The 22,437-nt window shown below is 45.0% G+C and overlaps 1 long non-coding RNA gene across 1 annotated transcript in view; it reads left to right on the top strand.

The window, feature by feature from the left end:
- The first annotated feature begins 1,256 nt into the window (after positions 1 to 1,256).
- The window catches only part of LOC132346742 (uncharacterized), a 68,510-nt gene continuing 47,329 nt past the window's right edge, over positions 1,257 to 22,437 (top strand). The window contains exons 1-2 of the long non-coding RNA XR_009496673.1: positions 1,257 to 1,524; positions 7,502 to 7,650. This is a non-coding gene — a long non-coding RNA (uncharacterized lncRNA). The remainder of the gene's footprint in view (positions 1,525 to 7,501; positions 7,651 to 22,437) is intronic.

Genomic DNA, 22,437 nt, shown 5'->3' with positions numbered 1-22,437 from the left:
ACCAACCCAAGTAACACAGGTTTGCTCTCCTAAAGTTTTGGTTTTGGCTCTGGTTTTCTTAGCAGTCAGGAACACCTGTTATATTATTTGCTTAGACCTTTCTGACCTCTGTTCAGTGGGACCAAATGGCAGTTATTTCCAAATCAGATTCTCCTCTTCCAATTGCTCCCTTACTGTAAGCTCCTGAGTGGGAGGCCTCCGTTAGCCTTCCATCAGCATCAGCAAGAGCCTCAGTGTCTGAGGGGCTGCTCTGGACTTAAAGGATGTACTATAAGTATTTCCAGACATATTTCCAGGAAAAATAGTGGGCTTGCACGTTTTCAGGGTCTAGAGATCCCCTTGTTGACTTTGCCTTCCATCTTTCCAGAAAACCATGGCTGGCTGGTTCCAAACCCTGATGACCCCCGTGAGGAGAATTACAGCCCAAACTTGGGGGCACTGATCTCACTGCATCCTGGCAGATAATGAAGGCACTGATAACATGGTACCTGGCACAAGGTGAGTCTAGGTAAGTTTATTGTACTATCGAAAATGGGGTACCAATGCCAAAGTGAGTTTATAGCATTTAAAAGATAATAATAAATGAGTTGGAAACTCTGTGTGTGAGTATGCTTAGCTGTGTTCAACTCTTGGCGACCCCAAGGACTGTAGCCTACCAAGCTCCTCTGTCCATGGGATTTTCCAGGCAAGAATTCTGGAGCGAGTTGCCATTTCCTTCTCCAGGGGCTCTTCTCAACTCAAGGATTGAACTGGCTTCTCTTGGGTCTCCTGCACTGGCAGATGGATTCTTTACCACTGAGCCACCTGCAAAGCCCATACTGGAAACTGAGAAGTTATTAGTATCACCAGGGGAATAGATGGATCTAGATTTCTCGGATCGCTGTGAACGGAACCTTGACCGTCCACATCTGGCAAGCAAAACAGTGCGGCATCCTGCTTGGTGTGTGGCAGTGCAGGGGCCTCGAGGCAATTCAAGGTCTGTGGTCCCAAGATTCAATGTTGTTGGGCCAGAAGTTTTCAGAATTTGCACATGTAACCCCATGAGGTAGGTCCATACTCATTGAAAATTTCAATCACCATTGAAACGCTAGCATATGCAAGTGAGGGGCCAGAGGGCCCAACCTGTGAAAATGTGCAAGGCCTGGAGAGAAAGGGATTAGGTATTTCTACGCCAACCAGTGGAGGTCAGTGTTGAGTCACTGATCTCCCGTGCTAACTGCATACAGAAGTTACCACAGTAGACAAGCAGAAGTTACCTTGCTCCTAGAAGAAAGAGAAAGGACACTCCAAGATGAAAACTGTGGGGCCGAGACACGTCGAAGTGTAAAGAGCAGCTCTGTGCTGCTGAAGGACGATTGCCGGGCATAGCCTCACGCTTGGGAGCTGCCTAGTGACAAGCTGTGTGGAGGGCTGAGCGTGTACCCAGAGCTGGCCCTGTCTTTTAAACTGACTGCTTCCTGGAAGCTCTCTCAGCTGAGACATTCTGGGATCCCAAGAGAGTATGCTGATCTCTTCATTATCTCAGTAAGTTTTTAAAAACTAGGCGAGGCTGGAAGTTGCTTCCCAAGGGTAAACTTGCAGGCAACATGTTTCTTAGGGTCATGATCCTTATTTCTGTAGTTTAAAAAGCCTTCTCAAACATTCCTGCCAAACAGGGAGTCCAGCCCATTGCTGGCTCGCTCGTGGTCACTCTCTGGGTGGGCCACCCTGATTAATCTCTAGACATTGCCCAAGGAGAAATTGAGAGTATGAGGGAGGAGCCTGGGGTGGTGCGCTCCAAAACGAATCCACTAACCTCGGAGGCGAGGTTGGGGGGGGCGGCAAAAAACTCCAAGAGGCCACTGATGCTCTTGTGTCTCTTCACCTCAATTCTCTTAATGGCCGCGCGTTTTATCCCCATCATTTGAGAATTTGAGGAACTGAGTGGAGTATTTATTCAAATCAAATACTCAAGCCCTTGGAGTTTCATTCAGCACAGTCATTTTGGTTGTCATTATTAAAGTGATTGGCTGGACTGGAGGCCAGGCAGAAGTTTCGGTGTGCAGGAAAGCCCCTTTATGTGGGTTTAACATCCATGTAGGTAGTGGGTGTACCTTCAGATGCTTCTTTTTCTTCATCAAAGGGCCGCTAAGGACGATGGACAGAAGCTCTCTCTCTTTGTTCATGCCTGGGGTGTTGTAGCAATGAGTTACTCACAGTTCCCTATCTGGGTGCTCTTTATTCCTCGGAGAGGGTGATTCCTGCACAAAGGTCCGACAAGCAAAGGGCAGTTTTTGAAATGGCAACGGAAGGAGTGCTTTTTCTGATTTGGTATCCTTCTTTACATACCTGTATATTTTATTTTTAAAGACTTTCAGTTTCTTTTTTTACGGCCAACCAGGGCTGAACACTGGTGATAGATATTTCTCTTCTGATGTGGTTTCCATGTCCTTTAATCAGCAGAAGCTGCCCCTGTTCTTTTCCCACCGCAGTCTTCCAAGCGCCTACGCCTTTGTTCCTGCTACTTTCTGTCTGCCGCACTCCTTGGTTTGTGTTCTCTACCACCTACAGCCCCCAAGGTAGCTAGCCATCTCTCCTGAACGGTGAAATTCCATTCATTCTTCAGACCTTCAAATGTCACCTCTTGCATAAGGCCTTCACTGTCCCTGCCCAGCCTTTTTTTTTCCCTCCAGGTAAAATTAAATCATTCCCTGCTCATCCTCCCCCTCAAAGAGTGTTAGGGGCATTTTGATAGTGTATACACACATATGTGTGGACAAACAGCTAAATAAAAAAACTTAAGCAATGCAGGAGAGAGATCATCAAACCCCCCTGTTGCTGCCATTGGGAGAATGAAGACAATGCAGCACAGGCAGTAATCACAGAGTCAAAGTGAAAGTCGCTCAGTCGTGTCCAACTCTTTGTGACCCCATGGACTATACAGTCCCTGGAATTCTCCCGACCAGAATACTGGAGTGGGTAGCCTCATCTCCAGGGGATCTTTCCAACCCAGGGATCAAACCTAGGTCTCCCACATTGCAGGCAGATTCTTTACCAGCTGAGCTGCAAGGGAAGAGGAAATGACTCCAAAGAAGTGGAGAAATGAGGAGACAGTTTTTCTAGATCGTTTCTAAACAGAATTTTCAACTGCTGTCCCCAAACCAGCGGGGCCTATAATACCACTCCCCTCCATAATAGTGCAGAGAAGATGAGACAGTTTGGAGTAGTCATTTTATGGAGCCCATTTTAGAGGAGACCAAAATCATCTTAAGTTTCTGCCTTTGCCCAGATGTGTGCAGTTTCAACCAGGAACGGGAATAGCCAGCGCTACAGAAATGTAGTTGTTAAAGAATCTCACGTTTGGAATCTAAACTGTCACGTCAGAACAGCTTTTTAAAATTGCAGACAGAGTTCTCTGTAGTTAATAAAATCACTCTGGGAGTAACTAATCTGACCAGTCTTCCAGGTTAAGCTGGGACACAGACAAAGTGAAATAGAGAAGAGCATCAGCAAACAGCACAGAACCGTGAAACTGAATACACGAATCCAGACAGGGACAAGGTGTGTTACCCAGCCGTTTGCGGTGCAGATTTTATCAGTGCATTAGAGAAGAGGGGCATTGAGTGAATCCAGGCAGCAGTTATCTCTGTGTAATTTGGAGGCTGGAGGACACGTATGTGTGCGTGCAGAATAGAACAGTATCGTTACATCTTGGCCCATCTGCTGCCTCAATCCCAACCAGACAAAGCTCATTGTTTGTGGTTTTACTGACTCAGGGAGAGGATGTGTTAACCAAAAGCAGAGAAAGGGAAGCCTCGTCTGGCTTTTGAGTTTCCAAAACCAAAGCCCGGGAAAAAAAAAGCAGCGAAGGTGAAAAGTAGAGCTTCTGACTTCCTCAGCTTGGGTGAAAGAGAAGAGTTGGAGGGGAAATAGAGTGCTTCCACAAGGGGTGTGTTTTTCTGCAGGCGTGGGTAAGGTCGGACAGATGCCCACGCAGGTGTGTGGGATCATGAGTAAGGGCTTTCCCAGCATCCTGGCAGCAGGAAGACTCCAGAGAAGCAACAGTGGGGCTTTGACAGTCCCAGGGAGTCACTAGTACTCTCATGTAGGGAATGACTGGTAACACTGTCCTGCTTACAAGTTCTGTCATGACTTGGAGGAGAGATGGGACCTAGAGAGCCTCAGAGTTTTTCATGCCTTGGTGCAGCCTGGGAGCTGCTGAATAATTTCTCAGGGGCTCAAGAATGGCCCCCACCTACATAAGGAGGCTCCAGGCTGGATGAAGCCCTGCACGCATGATTGAGGGGCTGTGGGCTGAGACCCTGATAGATGGTGGCTATCACAGCGGAAGCCAGCATTATCAGGGGATGATGAAGAACCAGACATCCTCTGAGAGTCCTGGCATTGCCTGGGACCCCTTCGCCCACTCCACCCTGTCTCAAACTTAGGTGGAATCAGGATTTCCCAGGTTTCAGTTTATGCCCAATTTGGCCAAAAGGGCACTCAATTTTAAAAGTAAGGTGAGTAATCCATTTATTTTTGGCACAGAGGTTGTAGTGAGTTTTGTGAATTTTGGTGTTTCAGACAATTCCTTCATTCTTCGCCCACCCCTCTGTTACACCATGAACTCCATGAACACCATGAAGTCATCGTCATTTTCCAAAGCCGAAAACAGCGTGACCCAGAAGTGGGGCTGGGACACAGGAGGCTCTCCTAGGCAGGAATAAACACTCACGAAACATTGACCAAATGAGTTCAAGAATGTTCCCAATGGGAGGGGACCGTGGTTCATTCTTACAGCTCTCTTGTGTGCCCCCCTTAGATTCTGGCAGATTTGGGGGTACAATCAGGGTTCACTCAGTGAGGGAATGAAATAGTAATAACAACAAAACAGTAATAACAAGAAAGAAAAATGTGCCATCAGAGGGATGTTCAGTGTCCTCGGCATTTTCCAAACGGAAGTGAATTTGCATCTCTGACTGTTTTCCATAGTTATGTGTCTAAAGATCTGAGCAAGACAAACCCCTTAAATCTTTTCATTATCTTTTCCTGCCCTGAGAGTAAATAATTGCTACTGAATCCAAGTCCTAAGAAAACACACAGATGCTTTTTAGATATGACTAAGAAGAAAGGAACACCTACTCTTTTTCCATTGCCCATTCCTACTTCAAAATGCTTTCTGATTCTCTTATTAAAATGCAAAAACTTGCAAAGAAAAAACTGTTTCTTTAAGTATCGCTCAGTGAGTAAAGCCTTAAAAGCATGATACAAAGTCCCTGTGTCTGGAGCCTGTATTATATTAGCATACTTCAGAAAAGGATTAGATGTCTCTCAGTATTGACTTTGGCTGAGTTTCCTCCCTCATGGTCCCCCCGCTACCATGACCGAGTTTCCTGCCCCGGACTCCTGGTGGGGATTCTAACCACAGAGCCCCAGTTCCTGGGAGGAGGATTTGAACGCCAACTGCTTCTCTGGGGCTGAACCCAGGATCTAAACCTACTCTCTGGACCCACATCGCCACCTGCTTGTCCCAGAACAACCAACTCCATCCAGTGAACTCCATGTGCAGGTCCTACATCCTCTCAAACCTGATCATGAACCAAGTCTATTTCAAAACCCTTAACGGATCCCCATTTTCAACTGCAGAACTCTCCTTCTGCTTGTCTGAAGCACATTCTGTCTAGAGTGTTAGTCAGGCTGAGCTAACTGCTTTAACAACCCATCCCGAATTTGTAGCTACTTAACGTGCAGGATTCTGCTTCTTGCTCACAACACAGTTCAATGCATGCCAGAAGGGGTGTGGGGGCTCTCCTCCAGGTAGTCTCTCAGGGACCTGTTTTCCTTCTGTCTGGTGACTGCTGTGCTCTTTATAGACGTCATCATCCAACCAGAGGATGGTGGAAGGGCAAGGATTGGACATAGGAGGTTCTCCTAGGCAGATACTTCTCACTTCTGCTCAGTCTACCGACCAGAACTCGGTTATATAACCACCCACAAATGGAAGGTGTGACTGATTAACTTCCACCACCAAAGATACATAATTCCTAAAACTTTTAGGTCAAAAGTGTCTATTTATGCATAAGACAGATTGCTGTTGTTGTTCAGTCGCTAAGTCATGTCTGACTCTTTGTGACCCCATCCACTATAGCCTACCAGGCTCCTCTGTCCATGGAGTCAGTTGCCATTTCCTTCTCCAGGAAGGCAAATTATACCACCCTAAGTAGATCGGACTTTATTTTGTTGGGCTCCAAAGTCACTGCAGATGGTGACTGCAGCCATGAAATTAAAAGATGCTTACTCCTTGGAAGAAAAGTTATGACCAACCTAGATAGCATATTGAAAAGCAGAGACATTATTTTGCCAACAAAGGTCCGTCTAGTCAAGGCTATGGTTTTTCCAGTGGTCATGTATGGATGTGAGAGTTGGACTGTGAAGAAGGCTGAGCACTGAAGAATTGATGCTTTTGAACTGTGGTGTTGGAGAAGACTCTTGAGAGTCCCTTGGACTGCAAGGAGATCCAACCAGTCCATTTTGAAGGAGATCAGCCCTGGGATTTCTTTGGAAGGAATGATGCTAAAGCTGAAACTCCAGTACTTTGGCCACGTCATGTGAAGAGTTGACTCATTGGAAAAGACTCTGATGCTGGGAGGGATTGGGGGCAGGAGGAGAAGGGGACGACAGAGGATGAGATGGCTGGATGGCATCACTGACTCAATGGACGTGAGTCTGAGTGAACTCCGGGAGATGGTGATGGACAGGGAGGCCTGGTGTGCTGTGATTCATGGGGTCACAAAGAGTCAGACACGACTGAGCAACTGAACTGAACTGAACTGAACTGAAGTAGATCAGGCAAAAGTGATCTAGCCCCACTCTTATTTGCAGTCATATTTTTTTCTAAATACAAGAACTGAAATACAAGTGAACAGAGATCAATCGATTTCCAGCTTATGTACCTGATCTCAATTCTGTAGACTGCTTTAAAATAATTTCATTTTTTGTGAGGGTTAACATGGCACCCCACTCCAGTACTTTTGCCTGGAAAATCCCATGGATGGAGGAGCCTGGAAGGCTGCAGTCCATGGGATCGCTGAGGGTCAGATATGACTGAGCGTCTTCACTTTCACTTTTTACTTGCATACATTGGAGAAGGAAATGGCAACCCACTCCAGTGTTCTTGCCTGGAGAATCCCAGGGACGGGGGAGCCTGGTGGGCTGCCGTCCGTGGGGTCACACAGAGTTGGACACGACTGAAGTGACTTAGCAGCAGCAGAAACATTTTAGATTGCTGATAGAAACTTTTAAACTGCTGAAAGAATATTTAAATAACATTTGCTATCTATTAATGAATTCAATAGGAACCCAAATATGTGTAACACACATGTAGTATTGAATGGTTCAGAAAGGAGACTATAAATACTTTATCATTTGAGTTGAAAAATACTGAACAGGACAAATGCCATGTTCCTTCCCAATCTAGCCTGAGCTCACTCCTTCAGCATCATTTTTATCGCTCTCTTCTAAGGAATCGAACTGAGAACTGGAACAAGGATAACAGAGGTGAGGGGCCACATTCCACTCTCCATTTCCTGTGAAGCTGCATTTGTTGACTGAGACAGCAGGCAAGCGCCTGGCCAGCAGTGAATGACCATGGTGGCATAGCCTGGCTTCAAGGTAAATTTGCTTCTTTGAAGTTACTGTGGGCCCTAGTCTCACAGCCAGGGACTACAGAGAGAAGGACACTAAATGCCAGGAGTATCTGTTTGGTTTAAGAAATGTAGAACCCATTGACCACAGGCTGATTTGCTTAGGTCAGCTTCCTCTAGGAAAGCATGTGTAGATCTCCTGTAGATGATACAAGCTAGCCCATCTCTAGCTTTTGGTTAATCTTTTAGCTAATGGTGAGTCAGAAAGCAAGCCAAGGACATCACAGCTTGGGACCATTTTGCATGGTCTATTTTTTTTTTTTTTTTTATAAAAGCATGAAAGATCTTCTTTAATAAAAGAAGAATTAAGTTAGGCAGTGATCACACATTCCCAGTGCTCTGGGTTTGATCTGACAGTTATCTATGAAGAGATCAAATTAATGGAACAAAGTAAGATCTTCCAAGGTTAGTAAGAAATTCCCAGATAAATTCTGTTCCCTCATATGGGAATCAGTGTGGCAAAAGAACAAGAGTCTTCTTGTCCATTCCAGACAAACTCTGGTGTTTTCTATTTTGGGATCTCCTTTGAAACAGGAAGTCCCTTCACCTGGATATAGAAACTTCATTTCCTCATGCTGTGGGAGTGGCTCAGATTCCAGCCAAAGTGTATCCTATAACCTGAGATCCATTCCTCTCTGCCAGTGTCTACCTCTCTGCTGTGGTATAAATAAAATTCCTACATAAGGGAAGCCTTAAGAAATTAAGAAATACCAAGATGACATTTCTTCAAGGATGTTTCAAAAAAACAACAGGAAAAAGTCCCGAGATTTTAATGGCTACGTTATTTCCTGATTCTGTTCTTCACTGCCTAGAATCTTCATTTAAGGAGGTGACAAAAATCTGATGCAGGTCACTGGCATTATATAAGCAAAAATAACTGGATTTTTTTTCACTTGAAGTGAGCTACAGCACTCGCTCCCCCAAACCTCCGTTGTGGGAAGAGTCTGGAACCTTTTACATAAATAACGATCAATTTCAGTGCTACCTTTTGTTCTCAGAGCTCTCCACCCTTAAGGCCAGGCTAGGAAATTGTCAATCGCTCCTAAAAGAGCTGACCACGTAATCAGACTGTATCTGGAGAAAATATGAAGGCCAATCTCTTTATGGCTAGATTCACATTTATTTCTGGCTCAAATGTTATTTTCACCAGGGTTGTCACAAATGGCCATGCAGCCTACGGGCCACCCATCTTCGGGGTGTCACTCACTGTCATCTGCTTATGATATCAGGTGGCCAAGGAAAAGCAAATAAAATGACCATTATTTTATACAGCCATTTAATTTCTGCACTTCGGTAAGGAAACAAATTGATCTTACTTCTCAAAGTTTGAGAAATCAATTTACAAAACAAACTAACAGTCAAAATTACATTGAAAGTGAAAGTGAAGTCGCTCAGTCGTGTCCAACTCTTTGTCACCCCATGGACTGTAGCTCACCAGGCTCCTCCATCCATGGAATTTTCCAGGCAAGAGTACTGGAGTGGGTTGCCGTTTCCTTCTCCAGAGCATCTTCCCCACCCAGGGATCAAACCCAGGTCTCCCACATTGCAATCAGATGCTTTTACCATCTGAGCCATGAGGGAAGCTCCTTAAAATTACATTATGTGTATGCAATAGCTACCTGTGAGCTTCTAGGAGTGGCCCACAAGGCGATACTAAGGGAGTCAGTACTGAAATCTAATCCAGTTGTTTTTTCCAGGGTACGTATTAGGAGTTTAAAAAGATACTGAAGCCTGGACCCTACTCCCTGGGCCAATTAGTCACTGAGGGTGGAGTCTTGCCAACAGAATTTTATAAAGTTACTTAAGTGATTTTACTATGTTCAGTTCAGTTCAGTCACTCAGTTGTGTCCAACTCTTTGCGACCCCATGAATCGCAGCACACCAGGCCTCCCTGTCCATCACCATCTCCCGGAGTTCACTCAGACTCACGTCCATTGAGTCAGTGATGCCATCCAGCCATCTCATCCTCTGTCGTCCCCTTCTCCTCCTGCCCCCAATCCCTCCCAGCATCAGAGTCTTTTCCAATGAGTCAACTCTTCACATGACGTGGCCAAAGTACTGGAGTTTCAGCTTTAGCATCATTCCTTCCAAAGAAATCCCAGGGCTGATCTCCTTCAAAATGGACTGGTTGGATCTCCTTGCAGTCCAAGGGACTCTCAAGAGTCTTCTCCAACACCACAGTTCAAAAGCATCAATTCTTCAGTGCTCAGCCTTCTTCACAGTCCAACTCTCACATCCATACACAACCACTGGAAAAACCATGGCCTTGACTAGACGGACCTTTGTTGACAAAGTAATGTCTCTGCTTTTCAATATGCTATCTAGGTTGGTTATAACTTTTCTTCCAAGGAGTAAGCGTCTTTTAATTTCATGGCTGCAGTCACCATCTGCAGTGATTTTGGAGCCCCCAAAAATAAAGTCTGACACTGATTCCACTGTTTCCCCATCTATTTCCCATGAAGTGATGGGACCGGATGCCATGATCTACGTTTTCTGAATGTTGAGTTTTAAGCCAACTTGTTCACTATCCTCTTTCAACTTCATCAAGAGGCTTTTTAGTTCCTCTTCACTTTCTGCCATAAGGGTGGTGTCATCTGCATATCTGAGGTTATTGAGATTTCTCCCAGCAATCTTGATTCCAGCTTGTGCTTCTTCCAGCCCAGCATTTCTCATGATCTACTCTGCATATAAGTTAAATAAGCAGGGTGACAATATACAGTCTTGACGTACTCCTTTTCCTATTTGTAACCAGTCTGTTGTTTCATGTCCAGTTCTAACTGTTGCTTCCTGACCTGCATACAGATTTCTCAAGAGGCAGGTCAGGTGGTCTGGTATTCCCATCTCTTTCAAAATTTTCCACAGTTTATTGTGATCCACACAGTCAAAGGCTTTGGCATAGTCAATATTAGGGTTAAATAGCACAGATGTAAGCTATAGTAGAGGGTCTATGTAGTTGTGACAAACTTCTAGAATGTTAAAACATACTAGAAGAGAAAGTAATAGGATGGTTTAATACTGAAGCCAGATTGTGGGTGACAGAATACTTAATTGTTAGAGATCATGTCAGCCTAGCTTTCATCAAATAGTTTTACTGTGTTTCATAAAAAGTGTTGGCATTAGATTCTGCTTGTTGATAAACTGTCTTCCATTATTAGAACCTGGGTGGAACTACTGTTTAAACAGGATCTACAACTTCTAGGGCCCAGGAAGAAATGTGAGCTTCGTTTCAGGAAGGCTGCCTCCAACCCTCCCTTCCTTCCTTTGGGTTGCCTGTATTGACTACGTGATGCATTACCCAAAGGTGCCTGCTCCATCGCTTATACTAGCTACATGCCAGCCAGGGGAGGGTTCCCCAGGAAGCCAGGGGAGCTTGTGGTTTAGGACTCTCCCATATAAGGGGCATCCCACTCCAGTATTCTTGCCTTGAAAATTCCATGGACAGAGGAGGCTGGCAGGTTGCAGTCCATGGGGTTGCAAAGAGTTGAACATGACTCAGCACAAGCTCTAGCAGCAAGACCCTGGGAGGAGAAATGTGTTCACATGGTTCATATGTTTCAGTAAAATTTGCAAAAGACACATATTTTATTGCAACCAGTTAAGACTGCTGTCTGTTTCTGATCTCACTTCTCCCTATTGTCCAGTTGTGTTAGAGTGTCTGAGGACATTTTAGGGAATAAAGGGCACCTGCATTGGGAATTTCTTTATTTTGGGTTTAATGAGGTATATACATGACATACAGTCATTTCTTCGTATAATTATTGGGCTAATACATTTTGTGTGTAGAGATATCTTCCAGAAACAGAAATACAGGCATATCTCAAAGCTATTTCAGGCTTGGGTCCAAGCCACTGCAATGTTTTGATGTGTGTGTGTGTGTGTGTGTGTGTGTGTGTACGTGTGCTCAGTTGCTGATGCTATCTAACCATCTCATCCTCTGATGCCCTCTTCTCCTTTGGTGCATATATAAGTCATATTCACACTATACTTTAGTCTATTAAATGTCTAGTAGCAAGGCAATGGCACCCCACTCCAGTACTCTTGCCTGGAAAATCCCATGGACGGAGGAGCCTGGTAGGCTACAGTCCATGGGGTCGCTGAGGGTCAGACACGACTGAGCGACTTCACTTTCGCTTTTCACTTTCATGCATTGGAGAAGGAAATGGCAACCCACTCCAGTGTTCTTGCCTGGAGAATCCCAGGGACCGGGGAGCCTGGTGGGCTGCCGTCTATGGGGTCGCACAGAGTCGGACATGACTAAAGTGACTTAGCAGCAGCAGCAGCAGCATGTCTAAAAAGCACTGGTACCTACTTTAGTTAAAAAATACTTTATTGCTAGACAGTGCTAATTATCATTTGAACCTTCAAAGAGCCATAGTAGTAATAGCAAAGGTCACTGATCACATATCACCATAACAAATATAACAATAATGAAAAGGTTTGAAGTATTGCCAGAATTATCTACTGTGACACAGAGACACACAGTGAGCAAATGCTGTTGAAAAAATAGCACCAAAAGACTTGCTCAATGCAGGGTTGCCACAAACCTTCAGTTTATAGAAAACACAGTATTTGCAAATTTTAATAAAGTAGAGTTTAATAAAATGAGGTATGCCTGTAATAGGCAGATTCTTGGATTACTTGATAAGTCAATGAAAAAAGTAAATCATTCATATGATTTATTGAACACACTGAAAAATGTTTTCATTTCCTGCTGATCTAACATAAAATATTGACTTCAATGAAGAAAACAGGAAACTCATATTCACCACTACAATATACGATATATGATTCTCTGGCTAATGAATGTTATCAGTTTAAAGAATATCTAGGATTAGTCATTGTGCTAGAAAAGTCAAAATAACCTTAAATCCTGCAGCTCATATATGAAAGAAACTTGATAGAGATTTCCCCACATTTGACAACAGTTCTAAAAAGACAAGATGTAAAACATTGCCAATGAGAAATTGTGAAGCTGAAAGTTTTCAGCTAGAAAGCAGAGATTGAAATTGAATCTTCTGTCCATTCTCTCTGCAGAAAATGGTAATACAATATCATCGTCAGAAGAAAAGTGGGTCAAAGACCAGCCAAGAAAATGTGAAAAACATGTAAAGGTGTCAGGCTATTAATGAATCAAAACATGTTTCTAGACTTTGCAATGTTTCTGGCACTTGTCAGATCTTTAAAATTGTCATTTGCTGTAGTTTCTTTTCTCATTCTAAATACATATTTTTTTCACACAAAATGGTATTCATAATTTTGTAATTATTTTTCATAAAGAGAGCCCTCCAATTGTGTAAACTTTCAGCTCTACAAAACTTGAATCCACCCCTGCAACTGGCCTGTGGGGAGATGATAGGGAGTGTCAGATGTTCCTGGAGTCGAGTGTTCCTGGAATTCTAAGAACAAGTACACACACTCACTGGCACACACACATGTATCTTACTTCACCCTGTCCAACCACTCCCCAGGTAGCCCTGGAGTTGCCTCTTCTGGAGATGCAGGGCTCACTGCCCACATCCCCTGACCCCATGTGGTCACCTCCTCTGGGGCTTGGAGTGGCGTCGGAGCCCTGGGCAGGTGCTGAATGTGTCAGTGGGAGACAGTGTTGGTAGTCCCGGGTGTAGGCACAGCCCTGCCTGGCCCTTCAAATGATTCAGGAAGAGCCCAGCCACGCCCAGGGCTGTATCTAGGCAACAGTGCGTGCGTGCGTGCTCAGGCGTTAAGTCCTGCCGATTCTTTGCTACCCCATGGGCTGCAGCAGGAAATCTCCGCAATCCTGACGGCACGCATGCTGCTGCTGCTGCTAAGTCGCTTCAGTCGTATCCGACTCTGTGCGACCCCATAGACGGCAGCCCATCAGGTTGCTCTGTCCCTGGGATTCTCCAGGCAAGAATACTGGAATGGGTTGCCATTTCCTTCTCCTGACGGCACTCATAGGCTGATTTAATGAGTGTGATTCATGGAATCCAGGTTGGGTACAGTTATGGTGAATTTTACCCCGAAACCCCAGAATCTCTCATCGACTCTCCTTTCGTGTCCTTACATGTCCCTCCCCTCTCTCACTCCTCTCCCCGTCACAGGCACTGTCCAGAGTCACCATTTCAGATGGAGGAGGGGTAGTCCTGGTTGTTCCTTTCAGAATGCCAGGGAACCTAGAGACAAAATCCATGGCTGACCTCTACAGGGAGCCTCTCTAGCTGCTACGGCCTCCTCCGTAAAGGGGGTTAATGATAGTGTCCATCTCTCTGGCAGAGTCCTCTCCATCCCCTCACTAGCAAGCCTGCGACCCCAGGCCAACCACACCAGCCTAACCATCATGGCCTGGCCATCCACACTCCCTGCCATTCCAAATTTCCCTGAAATGAGCTTCCTCCTCACTCGTGTTTGGGAGACCAGGAATTTCTCCAAGCTCTCTCTGAACACCAAGATGGTGAGACTTCATGGTAAATACCTCGTAGATAACAAGAAAAAGCAAGTGTCTTCTTAAACAGGGAGCCTTATTTTGGTTCACACTAGATCCTTGTGGGTCTAAGAGGGAATCTCAAAGTCCACATTGTGTCATGAAAACAATAAGAAAAGATCTGAAAGAAAAAAAACTTCCCTCCCTCACAACTCCTACTCTTTCCCCTCTTCAGATCTTGTCTTTTTTTTTCCCCCAAGAAAACAAGGTAGAAGGTATTAATGGTAATGGACACACAAATAGTCATGTGAATAGATAACTTTGGGAAACAGAGATTTGTGGAAATACTTGCTATTTCATTCTGAGATGTCTCAATTTAGCTGATCTGTACTTTAACATTATGAAAAATTTTACACAGGTGACATATTTTGAAATATCAGAAATGGCCAGTAATTTATTTCAGTGGGTTTCAGTTTTCTCAGCTATAATATGGAGAGATAGAACAAAATGATCTCCAAGATCACTGTTTAGGGCTAACATACTATGTGTTAAGGACACTGTTGGTCGCTCAGTCGTGTCCGACTCTTTGACCCCATGGACTGTAGCCTGCCAGGTTCCTATGTCTGTGAAATTCTCCAGGTGAGAATACCGGGGTGGGTAGCCATCCCTTCCTCCAGGGCATATGTCCGACCCAGGGACTGAACTCAGGTCCCCTGAGTTGCAGGCAGATTCTTTACCACCCGAGCCACCATGATTTCATACTAATGATGCTAGCAGTATTTTGCTATATAGTTAACACTTCTTTTGTTTTATATTTGGTAAGTGCTGTGGGCTCAGCAGGCATTGATTTAAGCAGCAACAGGGCATGTAATTCAGAAAAGCACTCTTCTGTGAGAAACAACTGTTTCTTGAAAGTGTGAATGAAAGTATATTTTTAAATGAATCAACGTCTATTTTATATGTATACCATGGAGTTTTCTGCCTTCAAGAACCTCATGATGAAGCTCTTAGCAGACCTTATTTATCTAGTATGTCAAGTTTAATTTTCTTAAAGAAGGAATAGTCACACTGGGAGTTTGCCCTACACCGAATTTCCCTTTCCAAGGGTTGCATTGAGGCACAAAGAGGTTAAATGGGGTTGCTATGAAGTAAAGGCAGCGGCGGGACCAAGGCAAGAATTCTGAACACCCTAGGTTCCCACACTTGACCCCAGCATCACAAGTGTCATTCTCGGGTTAATTCTTTCCAAGAATGAATGAGTTAACGTGCGACCCGTGATGGCCAAACACTGATCACGCTGAGCTCCGAGACACCGAGCACCCTCTGGGCAACATTTCACGGAAAGCAGACAGCCTTCTGGATGCTGTTGTCGTATTGTGACGAGGCTCTGTCTGTTTGGCAATACATCGACACTCCAGATGTATGTTTCCCCAAATTAAAACCATTTATTTACAGACATACAAAGGAAAAATAAGCCTCACTCTGCCGCAGACTTCTGAGTAGCTAGCTACTCTCTTCTTTGATACACCCCCAGGCTCTCCTTCTCTATTTACGGCTGGAAATAAGGCCCAGTTGGCGGAGTGGCTGTCTCCACAAACCCCGGGAGTGTTCGGTGGAGGGTGTCCCCCAGGACGCAGGACATCTGCTTCCTCATCTTCTTCCCTGTGCTTTGACCTTCAGCGAAAACCCTAATGAACAGCATCAGATCGCCCTTCTTCACATGACTTGCACCAGGAACAGGAGGCGAGTCTGTAGTATGACTAGGAGTCTGCACCCAGTGTTTCTTATCATGCCCATGTGTCATTTCCACATCTGAAAACCCAAGGCTAGGGTTCTTCACCTTACTTTCCTCTCAGGAAGTAGGTCTTCCCTTATAATATGTTCACTTCTTGACCCCTTGGAAAATGATACAGTTCTGCTCTGGCTTTCACTCCAGGAAACAGAACAGCATGGTAGGTCGTAGTCCTGAGTCCTAAGCAATGTGTTAGAGCTGAAGAGGGGAAAGCAGACGGACAGTGGAGTCTCAAGATTTGAAGAGTGTACTTGACAATGAAAGTCTATCAAATGCTTAAATGCTAGGAGTTGCTTTTCTTGCCTTTATGTTTTTTCTTTCTCAGCTCTAGTATTATTTTTCATTGCTTTCTCTCTCTCACACACACACACAAACAGGAAGGGCCTCGGGCTCTAGTATATATGGGAGATGTCCTGGGCTAGCCTGAAATTATGCACACAGCCTGGGATTGATCAAGAAGTGTAGACTCTGCACCTTGATAGAAAGGGAAATAGGTTTTCTAAGCATCCAGTGAGGCTCTGCCCCAGGAAATGTGTTGGAGTCTCGGCAGATGAATATTTACTACCAGAGACGGTGTGTGCACTGGACCAGAGGCGGGAAGTAAGAGGTGAAGTCAAATAGTTGAGAGGCCTCTAAGGATGTGACACATCCTGGCGGGGAGTCCCTGTGAGTCCTGAGAATGGCTCAAGGGTAGAGGTGGGGCGGGTGGCTGTCCTCTGAGCTTTGGGAAGGTTTCACAGCAGAGATTGCTCTGAGTGTGTCTGTGAAGGGTGGCTCCGGCTTTGTGAGGGCAAGCAGGAGCAGTGGGTGTGGGTGGTGGAGGTGGGCCAGGCGGTCCCTCGTCAACAGGGGATGAGGGTTACAGAGCCAGGTGGGGGACACGGGGGTGGAGATGGTCTGCTGAGAACAGATGGTGGGAAGTCACCCAGGGAGCAGATCACTGCTAAAGGTTGAGGGGCAGGGGAGTGACAGGATTGGACCCACGTTCTAGGCAGCAGGTTCTGGTGGCGGCTGTACAGGATGAAGGGAGGGCAGAGAAACAGCAGGAGGGAGAAGCCCCGTGAGGAACCTGCTTCGACACTCTGCACACCAGACGTCAGAGTGAATGGTGAGGAGGTGGCCGTTTCCAGGCTTCTCGAGGGATCTGATGGCCCTGTGGATGTGGCAGCTGAGGGCTTGGCCTTTGAGTCTCTGTTTGCGCCCCCCTCCATGCTCCATTTCACTCCCACCCCTAGTGCTAATTTTCAGTGTTAATTACAACAGCTATTGCTATTCATTTCTCTTCTGCTCTAACAGTGGGAAGTCTCTCCTGGTGAAGGGAGGGTAATGCTGTTAGGAGTAGCATTTTTGATTTTTGCTCTAAATGCTTTCTGGGTATTATTATTAAGTGGACCTGACTTAACTGTGCAAACTCAGAGTCAAATCTATTTTAATAGCATTTGCAAAGTAAAGGCCAGGTGCTGTTTTAAGGACTTCACATGTATTAACTCATCTAATCTTCACAACAATCCAATAACACAAGTAATGTCGGAAAAATTATCCAAGATTTAGCATGAAGGCAAGAAAGTGGATGACACATCCTTTCAGTGTAAGAGGGTGAAGGCCACCCAAGGATTTTCTCAAGGAATGTCTTTGGTTTGCCTTGCTGCTTAATCCTAAATCAAGTTCTCAGACTTAAGGAAGCCACCTGTTAATTTGAAGACTTTGATTAAGAGATTTAAAAATAATTTCTCATTAGGGAAACACATAACCCCAATAATTTATGGTATGTTGAATATTAACCAGGTGATATCTAACCCAACAATCTTATTCTCTAATGCATTTTCAGTTGCTCAGCCATGTCCGATTCTTTGAGACTCATGGACTGTTGCCCACCAGGTTCCTCTGTCCATGGGATTCTCCAGGAAAGCATACTGGAGTGGGCTGCCATCTCCTTCTCCAGGGGATCTTTCCCACCGAGGGTTCAAACCTGTTTCTTCAGCTGGTTTTCTTCCAGAACTCTGGGCCATGGAATTCATATTTGTAAATCTGGACATGCAAATATGTTATATGAAGGTTCCCTTCTGCCAAATTTTCATCATCCACGGTCTGATTCAAAATCACCTCATGGCTTCCTTTAGTTTCCACACCCTGTTCTCATCTTAACACGGATTCTTTATGCTAGAATCTTTCCAAGCAATTATAACGGGTGGTTTCCTTCCATTTTGGCTGTCAGTATGTTCTACAGCTGTTCTACCCGCATCTCTTCCTTTATATGACAAAATCATAGAATAAAAGACCATGATAACTTTGGCACACCTGTAATACTGACTCTCTGTTCCATGAGAAATTCAGCAAGTACTAAATGTTGCTGATAAATGTTCTGCTCTTGAAGAAAAAAACTTCTTCCCTCTGCATTTGGTAGTATTAAGCCAGAAAATTCACCTGCATCCCAGAAAGGAAGGAAGTGATACTCTAGGCATGTTCCCCAGAAAGTCTGCCTATCAGTGATGAAGTTGCCTCATTTGCCATTTAATTTTGCAGCCTCTCAATCCTTTAAGCTGCCTTACGTGATCGTTTCTATAGTTGGCAGTGGGGCTGTGATGACAATTCCCTGCCCCAATTTCTGCATTCCAGTTTCCAGTGGGTTATGTTAATTCCAGCATCTATTACCATATTTGGCTTCTAAAACAGCAAAACTCTGCAAAGAAACTTTTCTCATCTCCTCCGCATCTCCCCCCCCCCAAAAAAAAACCCCAATAAAATTTAAGGAAATGATAACATTATGCTAGCTGCTATTATTATTAACTGTCACATCTTCTGATTTGAGCTAAAATGCTTCAAGATGTTAAATGACTGAAATACTGGTGAGTGTCCAGCCTCATTCCTGGTTCCTGGTGCATCCATCTCTGGATCTCACTTATTTAACTCAAGGTGCCTGTTGAATTTGGGTTTCCTCCAAATGACTCAGTATCATGGTTATGCGACTCTTCAGCTTGAATCAGCGAGGAGGAATGTTGACACAGGCCACCTGGTAGGGGACCCCGGGCAAACGTAAGAGTCACGGCACTTGTGCAGCGAACAACATAAACTGAGGGGTCATTCCTGTTACTCCTATACCTGGCCCGAGCAGAAGCACAATCACGTTTAATCTGGAGAACAAGGAGTCCTCCACTAGGGAAGTGCTAATTTGTGCATCTGGATACTGCCAGTTTCAGGTTGGTGACTGACAGCTCTAGGGAGGAACAGTTTACCTGGATCTGAGGGACAGGTAGGAATCTGAATCGCTTACTTTCACAAAATGCTTAACTGTTTACACAGACCCAGAGCGGGGATAACTTGGCAGGGATCCAGGGAAGGAGGCTGAAGGGCTAGACTGATCCCTACTACTACTGCAGATCAGAGAAAGGAGACCCCGACAATTCAAATGGCTTGTCTGAGGTCATTTCGAGGGAGAGGTGGCAGATCAGGGATGGGGGTCCAGGCTGTCACGTGCAATAGTGATGTCATATCCTTGTAAGCATCTCCAGGGCTGGCTGCCATTTGTGCCTATAGGAATATGTGCTTGACAATAAATGCTGGAGAGGGTGTGGAGAAAAGGGAACCCTCTTACACTGTTGGTGGGAATACAAACTAGTACAGCCACTATGGAGAACAGTGTGGAGATTCCTTAAAAAACTGGAAATAAGAACTGCCATATGACCTAGCAATCCCACCGCTGGGCATACACACCAAGGAAACCAGAATTGAAAGAGTCACATGTACCCCAATGTTCATCGCAGCACTGTTTATAATAGCCAGGACATGGAAGCAACCTAGATGTCCATCAGCAAACCAATGGATAAGAAAGTTGTGGTACATATACACAATGGAGTATTACTCAGCCATTAAAGATAATACATTTGAATCAGTTCTAATGAGGTGGATGAAACTGGAGCTGATTATACAGAGTGAAGTAAACCAGAAAGAAAAACACCAATACAGTATAATAATGCATATATATGGAATTTAGAAAGATGGTAATGATAGCCCTGTATGCGAGACAGCAAAAGAGACACAGATATATAGAACAGTCTTTTGGACTCTGTGGGAGAGGGCGAGGGTGGGATGATTTGGGAGAATGGCATTGAAACATGTATATTATCATATGTGAAATGAATCGCCAGTCCAGGTTTGATGCATGATACAGGATGCTCAGGGCTGGTGCACTGGGATGACCCAGAGGGATGGGATAGGGAGGGAGGAGGGAGGGGAGTTCAGAATGGGGAACACATGTATACCCGTGTCAGATTCATGTCAATGTATGGCAAAACCAATACAATATTGTAAAGTAATTCGCTTCCAATTAAAATAAATAAATATTCTGGCAAGGAGAGTATAAATGAAAAAAAAAAAGGGGAATATGTGCTTGAACACTCCTCCATAGTGAAAAATGCTTCATGGAAGGAAATGCCCATTACTTAGTGGGGGCACGCATGTCTGTCTTGAAGAAAATGTGCTTCCAAATTCCCATCTCATCTCCTCCTTTGAGATGGAAACAATTTGAGGGAGACGTGTGAAGGTGTGAAGTGGGCTCCCCAGGAGAATCAGTAACAGCTGAATTAAGGCAGTATGCAAATGGAATTCCAGTATGTTTGACTTCCATGCGCAATGCCTGGCTGCATTTTTCCATCACTCCTCAGGGGCCTCTGAGGAGCTGTGAAAAGCACCTGGTCTCTAGGGACCAATATCCTGAAGTCAGCAGTAAGGAAAAATCCTTCTTTAATGTGTCTTGAAATGAACTCATGATTGGACCAGAAATATACCTTCACTCAACATGAGTACATCAATAACCCAAAAACCAGAGGTGCTTCCAAAGCACTTCAAGTGGGTGTTTGATTAACATCTCATAACCCATGGCAGCTCCAGAGCACACTTGGAAATTCTCTGCATCCTAGTTGAACAGAAACCCATGAGCAAAAAGGAATGGCTTTCTGAAGCTGAAGCTGGAGCTTATGGCTTTGCAGACAGTCTTTACAGCAGGGGGTGGCAACTTCTGAAAAACGGTGGGTGGTAGTTTTACGGTCCTTTTTCTGGCAGAAGCGGTCCCAGCACAGGCGTAGGGGTCCTGGCATGTCTGTACACATGCTCACTTGCACACAGGATGGGCCAGCATTGGGAGGGCCCTATGGCGGGGGTCAGGGAGGCGGCCAGAAGGGATGGATTTGGGTCTGTGGGCACCTACCAAGTGTCTGCTACTGGAGTATATGTCAGATTACTCCCTACAGCTCACCAGTACTTCTCCAGCATTTTTTGGTAGAGTTTGGCGCGCACCTATTTTCTTTCTTACCTTCCTGTCGCCTGTTTGGGGCAGACACTATTGGCTGTCAGTCCATCAGCTGAACCATTTTCTTTTGCTTCCGTGCTAAGTTGTTTCAGTTGTGTCCAACTCTTTGTGAGCCCAAGACTGAAGCCCATCAGGCTTCTCTGTCAATGGGATTCTCCAGGCAAGAATACTTGAATGGGTCTCCATGCCCTTCTCCAGGGGATCTTCCCAACGCAGGGATCAAACCTGTGTCTCTTACATCTCCTTCATTGGCAGGTGGGTTTTTTACCACTCGCACCACCTGAGAAGCCCTACAGTGTAGTCCCCTTCCCCTAAGAGGCTTCCATTAAGGTAGGTGAGGCTCTTCACTACACCAGGGAGAGAAACTTTATTGGTCTAAATGAATCATAGTGATCTCACTCCATTACTAATGCATGAAAAGGCACGGTGACTATGACTTAGAGTGCAGTGGTGTGGGCACCAGTTAGGCCAGAGGGTGGGGTACGTGTAAGGAAGAGATGACATAGCTTGGAAAGATAGATTATCATCAAGTTATGGGGTGCTTTGAATGACAGGCCAAGAAGTTTAAGTTTTGTTCAGTGTCATTGTTTGAGTTCAGATAGGTTATTTGGGAGGTGATCATAGAGGGTCACAATGGAAGAAGTGAGGGAATGAGACAGGGAAAGGAGAGAAGCCAATGAAACATTTGTTCAGTTTAGTCACTCAGTTGTGTCCAACTCTTTGCGACCCCATGAATTGCAGCACACCAGGCCTCCCTGTCCATCACCAACTCCCGGAGTTCACCCAGACTCACGTCCATTGAGTCAGTGATGCCATCCAGCCATCTCATCCTCTGTTGTCCCCTTCTCCCCCTGCCCCCAATCCTTCCCAGCATCAGGGTCTTTTCCAATGAGTCAACTCTTCGCATGAGGTGGCCATGTATTGGAGTTTCAGCTTTAGCATCATTTCTTGCAAAGAAATCCCAGGGCTGATCTCCTTCAGAATGGACTGGTTGGATCTCCTTGCAGTCCAAGGGACTCTCAAGAGTCTTCTCCAACACCACAGTTCAAAAGCATCAATTCTTCGGCGCTCAGCCTTCTTCACAGTCCAACTCTCACATCCATACATGACCACAGGAAAAACCATAGCCTTGACTAGACGAACCTTTGTTGGCAAAGTAATGTCTCTGCTTTTGAATATGCTATCTAGGTTGGTCATAACTTTACTTCCAAGGAGTAAGCGTCTTTTAATTTCATGGCTGCAATCACCATCTGCAGTG

Source organism: Bos taurus, chromosome 12, assembly GCF_002263795.3.
Source record: "Bos taurus isolate L1 Dominette 01449 registration number 42190680 breed Hereford chromosome 12, ARS-UCD2.0, whole genome shotgun sequence".
Lineage (NCBI taxonomy): Eukaryota > Metazoa > Chordata > Mammalia > Artiodactyla > Bovidae > Bos > Bos taurus.
The sequence above is the reverse complement of the archived record's forward strand: the minus strand, read 5'-3'. Positions and strand labels throughout refer to the sequence as shown.